The sequence below is a fragment of the Chenopodium quinoa genome, unplaced genomic scaffold (genome assembly GCF_001683475.1).
Source record: "Chenopodium quinoa cultivar QQ74 unplaced genomic scaffold, ASM168347v1, whole genome shotgun sequence".
Classification (NCBI taxonomy): Eukaryota; Viridiplantae; Streptophyta; class Magnoliopsida; order Caryophyllales; family Amaranthaceae; genus Chenopodium; species Chenopodium quinoa.
Genome location: NW_018743331.1, coordinates 209,575 through 217,911, shown reverse-complemented (window position 1 = coordinate 217,911; position 8,337 = coordinate 209,575).

The following is an 8,337-nucleotide window of genomic DNA, read 5'->3' as shown; positions in this document are numbered from 1 at the left end:
AGGACTTAGGAAGTTCATTTCAATCTGGCAACATGTCACATAACGTAGTCAACAAAGAAGTAAAACTAGTATTGCTCCAATTATGCTTTAACTTAATGTTAAAAAGTGTTAGCACAGCTGAGAGTTTGGTGTATTTTTTGGACCCAGGATACGAAGACTTTTTGGGAGCCTCTGATAATGACTCAAATACATCAGATCGGTCGTTAAACTCACCTTCAACATCATGCATCATCTCATCTAATTGATCATAACCACCATCCTCGATCTCATCCCCCTCCTCATCCCTATCCCCACCATCATCATTCCCATATTCCTCTTCCACATGAATCTCGACACTTTTATCATGCGTATCATTCCCACCAACATTCTCTCTATACGATCCCTTTTCACCCTGCCAAACCCACACATGATATTGAGGCCTAAACCCACGAAAAATTACATGATCTCTGATGGTATCAACACTATCGACCATTGATTGTGACATTATTACGATTGACACAAGGACAATAAAGGTAATTGACACCCGTTCGGAGCTGATGTTGTGAAGCACTCTTGCAAAACTCTTGAACCCCATTAAAGAATTCCAATGTATCACGTCTACCATACATCCAACCACGATCCATCGATGTTTTAAATTGCCTTTAAAGATACCAACACAATACAAATAATGTATAAATGTAACATATATTATGTCAATCAAAGTACATAGCATATATATCATTCATATAGTGTAAAAATGAATGCTCCCAAAAGGTCCTTATCACTCCAACCTAACCCATCCTTGAACCTCTAATCTCACTAGTGAATGTATGTCAACTTTCTAATTTTAAGGAAAATCCAGCAGCATTTTCCCCCAATTCTCCAAGTACACAATCGAATTACTTACCTACATATGCACCCAGAGAACATGGTGAGGAAATTATAAGCCGAGATATTCCTTAAAATCGAAAAAGAAACATACATTCACTACCTAAGTGAGATTAAACGTCCAAGAACAGATTCAACCGGGGACTATTCAAGACTTTCTCCTAATGAGAAAGACTCAAACGAGTATCTAGGAAAATGATGATGCAAGCATTCAATAATTTGCATTTATTTGACATTCAACAATACACAAGTTCATATTTACACATGCATATACATGTAGAATAGATACAAAGAAAGAACGATATCTTAATACGTAAGGTTTATAACTCATACCAAGATATCAAGTATAATGGATGTACACTTCCTAACTTCCCGGTTGAGGTAAACATGTAGTCTTCAAATCTAAGTTTTGCTCTCCATAAGTATCTACGAAACATAGAAAAATAAGAAATATTAGGTTAGTAATTAATTAGTACCTACATTACAACTCATCATTTATCAATTAAAACAAAAATTGTAAATATAAAAGATCAAACACTTGATGTGCATTTCAAAAATGTAGTAAGATATTGCTAATTAGAGTACCTACAAGCAAACTAAGCTTACTTATCAATTCATTCATTCATTCATATAATGCATTACCAATATTTAAATTATCTATTTTATTCATTAAAAATGCCAAAAATCCCACTACATTATATTTTACTAACCAAATTTAACAAACTAACAAGTTAACTAATAACTATCTATTAAACAAAATCACTTTAAGGCTACTCAAATTCAAACAACACATAACATTTAAACAATTAAAGTAACAATTAACATTATAGATACACATAATTAATAAAACAATTAAGATAAAATTGGGTTAACTAAATTTGAAACCCTAACTTTATTTTGGGAAATTGTTGAGAACATATAGATAAGGAAGTAAAATTCAGCATGAACTCACCGTAAATTAAGAGTGATAAAGAGAAGGAATGAGGGTTGAGAGCGAGAGGTGTGGTGGTGGTGTCGTGTGAAGTAGCTGTAGCGAGGGATCGAGAGAATGCGAGGTGAGAGGGGTAGCAGGGACTACGTAGCAACAACAACATGGGCATGAGGTATGGCCGACTGTGGTGGCGGCGGCGGCGGCTGCGGTGCTCGCACCGTGTCGATAACCAACGCAGCAACAACAATAGTAGTAGAAATGTTAGTGGTGGTGGGATGTGTGAAGTAGGAGCTTGGTGGTGGTGATGGGGGTTATGTAAAGCAGCAACATCAGTAACAATGTTGGTGGTGGTGGAGTGCCGGCGTTTGATGTAACAGTGTAGCAGCAGTGTAGAAAGGGAGAGTGAAAGGGGAGTGCGAATTGAAAAGAAGGAGTGAAAGAGATGGAATGCGAAATTATAAAACTGGGGAAGTTTTTTTTTAAAAGAATCCCACTTTTTTTAAAAAAGGATGCGGTTTACCATTACATTTTTGGGAGCGGTTCAACCTAAACCACTTCCCATTTGCTGTCTTTTTTTTTTGGTGGGTTTTTGTAGGTTTTTCAAAGCGGATTTGATTAACTGCTCCCCATTTAGGGCTTCCCATTTACTTTTTTCTACTAGTGAAGAAAGGATGCCCAAACTCGAAGATATTGTGATAAAGCAAGTCGATCAGGTGAAGAAGCTTGCGACGACTATGGAAGGATTGATGGAACAACTCAACTGTGTGCAAGGGTTGGCTGACGAAGCATTGGAAAAATGTGCTACCTTGATGCGTGCCAAGAAAGGGTTCGGAGGAGGGGGAGGTGCAAAGATAATACCCCAAAACCTCGGACCTTTAATGGCACAAGAGACTCAAAAGAAGTCGATAACTTCATCTTCGACATTGGAACAATACTTCCGCATTTGTTAGTTGGAGGACGATCTAAAGGTAGATACTGCCACGATGTATTTGGTGGATGATGCTAAACTTTAGGGCTGAGCAAAACTATCTAAAGATCCAAAAATCCGATGATCCGATCCGAAAATTATGGATATCCGATCCGAATTTAATTTCAGATCGGATATCCGATCCGGATTTTCGGATATCGGATATCCAAATTTTGGATTTCGGATATCCGATATCCGAAAAAATATCCGAAAAAATCACTTTTTCATTTTTATATCTGACATTATATACGGAGTAAAAGAGGCAAAGCCCTAAAACGCAAACATTAATTGTCTAATTTCATTCCCTCAAAACCCATACCCCCACCGCCTCTCTCTCGATCTCTCTATCTTTTCTCTCTCCTCTCAGATCGCATCTCCACCAGCGTCTTCGTCTCAGATCTCTGCTTCACCGTCTTCGTCTTCGTATCAGATCTCATGGTTGCTCCACTAGCGGCGTCTTCGTCTTCGTCTCAGCTCTCATGGTTGCTCCACCGTCTTCGTCTTCGTTTCAGATCTCATGGTTGCTCCACCAGCGGCGCAACTTCACTCTCTCGCTTTCACGGTTGCTCGCAGCTTCACTCTCTCGCTCTCACAATTTATCCACCTGTGGCAGTAGCTCACCGTTCATTCATTCTCACTTCGCCACACAAGACGCTCAGGTCACTCACATGAGATCTACACTTCTTTATATAAATCTTACAATTTTCTAGGTTATTTGATTTTAGATTCTGATTTTATATCAAACTAATCTTTGGTTTTTATCATTTTTTTTTTTTTACTTTATTCAACTAGTATGTGTTAAATCTTTAATTTTAGATTATGATATTTGTGAGATTATTATATTTTTGAAATTTTTGGGATTATTTGATTCAAATAATATGAAGAATTGTAGCTTGTAATTATTAGTTTGATTTTGCAGTCAAGAGGAAATGTATACTTTAACAATATAGTTCACTATTATTCGATTTATTCTAGTAAAAAATTATTAAAATTGTCGGATATTGGATATCCGAACTATCCGATCCGAAATTTTTGGATACCAGGATATCCGAAAATTTCGGATCGGATACAGATATCAAATATTTGAATTTTCGGATACGGATATCCAATCCGAAATCGGATTTTGGATCGGATATCCGATCCGTGCTCACCCCTACTAAACTTTGGTGACGCACTAAGTATGCCGACATCCAAGCAAAACGGACGTCGGTGGATACTTGGGAGGACCTAAAGAAACAACTCATGACATAATTTTACCCCAGAGGACACAGAGTTTGTGGCTCGCACGAAATTGGCAACCCTACAGCACAAAAGCTCCATTTGGGAGTATGTGAAAAAAATATTCGGTGTGCATGTTGGAGATCCATGACATGTCTAAGAAAGACCAACTGTTCAACTTTGTGCAGGGCTTGAAAGATTGGTCTCAAAGGGAGATTTGGCACTAGAAAATTGACACCTTATCGAGGGTCATAGTTGCAGTTGAAAGGTTGATGGATTACTCGTCTGATAAGGTGTCTAACCTGAAGAAAGGAAATAGTGGGTCTACAACAAGTACTCCAAAGAGCTCCACGGATGGCTCACAGGTTAGTTCGAATAGTGTGGGGAACTGATATAGGAATGGGGGAGATGATTGACGAAAGAACAGAGTCCCCTCTTCCACAAACAAAGGTGGGTCTTCTAGTTCTTCATCATGGAACAAATCCCTCACTTGTATTCTCTTTCGTGGGCCGCATAAATGGTTTGAGTGTAAACACAAGGGGGAGATTGACAACCTTTAGAAAAAGCTCTCCTCAATGTCGTCCGAACATGACAAGGCGGAAGACAAAGAGGAGGATGAGATCAGTGAAGGAGAACCCTCAAAATTGCGTTTGGTTCATTTTATATACGCCATGGGGACAGAAACTCCGGAAGGTAGACGTCCATCAAATTACCTGATGTACGTGGAAGTGTGGATAAATGGGGAAAAGGTTTGAGAAATGGTAGACACAGGAGCACCCACAACTTTTTCACTGAAGATATTGCTAGCTGACTGACACAGGCTAAAGTTGGTCGAACCCGAATGCAATCCAGCTTTCTTCTCCTTTTAAATCGTTTCTTTCTAGCTCAAAACCTGCACAAAAAGAAACTCCCACAAGCATAAGATACAATCTCCTTTCCTCTCTACAACAAAACAAAGAAAAACACACAAAAATAAGGAAAAACCAAACTAAATATCAATAAAATACGGGTTGCTCCCTCAAATTGCTAGTTTATCAAGGTCCCGCTCGACCATACTCTTTCTCTCAATCGGCAGAATTCAACGCCTTGAGTAATTTATCAAACGATCATGCAAACATTTCATTAGCACTAGATAGGGCTTAAATACAAGCACACTTATCTTTACATAGAAAAAATTTGGAGCACATAAAGAAAACTCAAGGTAAAATGAAAAATCAAAAGAAAGAGATGAAAATACACCACAACCTTCTACTTCCTCCGCTAAAAATTCAGAATTAATAGAATGAACATGGAGATAGTCTTGGTCTTTATCATCCAATAATAACTTGAATTTTTTACCCTTATGAATAGGCTCATCTACAAAGGAGTCTTCAACCACCGTTTCTACAACTAATGATTTTTCAATCACCGATTCGTCAACCAATGATTTTTCAACCACCAACTCTATAACGGGTGGTTCTTCATCCTCAATAACATTCGTATTATAAGAGTATCTATATACTTTTTCATCAAGAGCCTTCCAGTAACTTTCATTCGCAACCAATCGTTTCTGAATATGATCATATGTAAATGGTAAGACTCTAAAATCATCAAGAGCACGCACGAAAAACTCACTATAAGGGCATTCAGAATTTTCATGACAAAGACGTTGACAACAACAGTAGTCAGGTTCTGCCAAAGACGATAATAATTTTTCTAGTGGCGAAAGCATGGATATTTTCAACTCATAAAGAATAAAATATAACCTAGACTCTAATAATAATTAGAAATAAAAATAAAATCGTTTCCCCGGCAATGGCGCCAAATTTTGACAGGCAAAAGTCGTATCACCTAATCAAAAGTAATTCCTAAGTCCTCTAACTATAGCACATAGGGAAGTAGGGTCGAATCCATGGGGAAACAACATTCTTTTATTCCTAATAAATTATTATAATCTAAATTATCAAGTAACCAGTTCTGATTTTATATGGATTAAACTAAAGGAAATAAATAAAATAATAATAATATCAATAAACTAAAGCCTAGGGCATAGGTTCACTAATAAATAATACTTCGAAATGAAAGACAACAATCAATTATCAAAGCATGAATTAATCTGATCGTAAAGGGCTTTCCCACATATTACAGTCACAGATTTAATCTAGCGGTATTAAAATCGCATCTCTCGAATCTTGACTTAACCATTTATAAATTAACCTGCCTATTAAAACTAAGCCTAAACATCAATTCTCATCTGCCGAATCTCGAATCAATATTGCATAACTCATACAAATAACCAGACCTAATCTAATTATATAGCATTAAATCAATCAATAAGAAATTAATTCACAACAATAACAATCAACAATAATAAATCATCCCTTCATATTAATCATGGATCCCCAAGAACCCTAGAATTAAACTATTCGTGCATAATTAAAACTAAACTAAACAAAGCAATTAAAATTAACATAATTAAAAGAAAGAACAATAAATTAAAGAAAACAACTTATTATAAAATTGTAACAACATAACGAAGAAAAACTAATAATATAAAAAGTATAATAACGAAAAGCGTAAAATGACGTAATGATATCCTAAACTAATAAGAACAAGAAAAAGCTTAAAAGTTTAAACTACCTAATCTAAAAACTAATACTAATACCGCCCCCTAACTCCTACGTACCCCATCCTTTTATAACAAGAAAAATGAGTTTTAGGTAAACTCAACTTTCTCATCCCACTAAAACAAGGATTAGTAACAACTTGCAGCCCCAATCAGATAAAGAGCACTATATCCCCTCTTACCGCAAGCACTTACCCGAAGACCCCTTGACCAACACAGTCAAAAAGCTGATAGAAGAAGGGAAGAGACGACGCTTATGGATTGAGGACGACCTCATCTTCACCAAAGGCAACAAATTATTCATACCAAAAGCGGGTGGATTGCGAAAGATGCTCTTGAAGGAGTGTCATGATACCCTTTGGGCTGGACACCCCGATTGGCAAAGAACTCTCAGCTTATTATCAATGGGGTACTATTGGCTGGGGATGAAGGAGGATGTAATCAGCTACACCAGAACTTGTTTGATTTGTCAACAAGATAAGACCGATCGGCAGAAACCTGGAGGTCTCCTAGAACCTCTCCTAGTCCCAACCCGTCCATGGGAGAGCATATCTATAGACTTCATCAGCGGTCTACCCAAGGTGGACCAATTATCAGCCATAATGGTGGTGGTCGATAGATTCTCCAAATATGCTACGTTTGTCCCCCTGCAAAAAGCTGTGTGGTGATGAGGAGACTGCGGCGTTGTTCTTTAAGCACATCGTGAAGTATTGGGGGTTACCATAGAGCATCATCAGTGATAGAGACACGAGATTCACAAGTATCTTTTGGACAGAGTTGTTCAATCTGATGGGGTCAGACTTAAACATGTCATCAAGTCACCACCCCCAATCTGATGGACAGACAGAGATATTCAATGGCCTCTAGGAAGAATATTTGAGGCACTTTGTGAGCGCCAACCAAAAGGAGTGGGTGAGACTTCTTGATGTAGCTCAACTATGCTTCAACGCCTAAAAGAGTTCGAAGTCCATTCAAAGTCCCTTTGAGTTTGTGATGGGCCAACAACCCCTCCTTCCACACACAGTTGTTGCACTTGAAGATGGGAGGAGTCACGAGGCCCGTGAGTTCAAGAAAGAATGGCAATTGAATACATAAGTTGCACGGGCTTACTTGGAACGAGCAGCTAGGAGAATGAAAAAGTGGGTCGATCAGAATAGAAGGCCGATGGAATTTGATGTGAGGGATATGGTGATGGTGAAAGTTCTGCTAGAACAGCTCAAGTTCCTTAGAGGAAGAGATCGCAAACTCATCAGGATGTATGAAGGCCCCATTTGCATCACTAAACGGATTAGGAAGAATGCTTATAAGGTAGAGCCGCCAGCGTGGATGAAGATACACCCAGTGTTCCAAGTCAGTCGTCTCAAGCCCTACCGTCAGGAACTAGAAGACACCAACCGCAACTTCAATACTAGAGCTAACATCATATCCAGACCTCGTGCCACGACTTCAGCAGAAGATTGACATGTCATTTTTCTTTTGTTTAGATGTTATTTTGTAAGTCGACAAGGTCGTCAACAACTTAAGTGGGGGGGAGGATGTTAGATTTCGCCTCTTTCTCTATGTATCCCCCCCCTTTTTCCTTGTATTTTCCTTATATATTCCCCTTTAAGTCTCTCTTCATGTTTTCTAGGCTCTAGGTAGAATTATTGTGTTATTGTCATTTCAGTGTTCACTAATAATTCTCTATGTAATCTGTTTAAAGTTCTTTAGGTAGCGAATGATTAAATGAAATCCAAGCTCCCTAGCTGG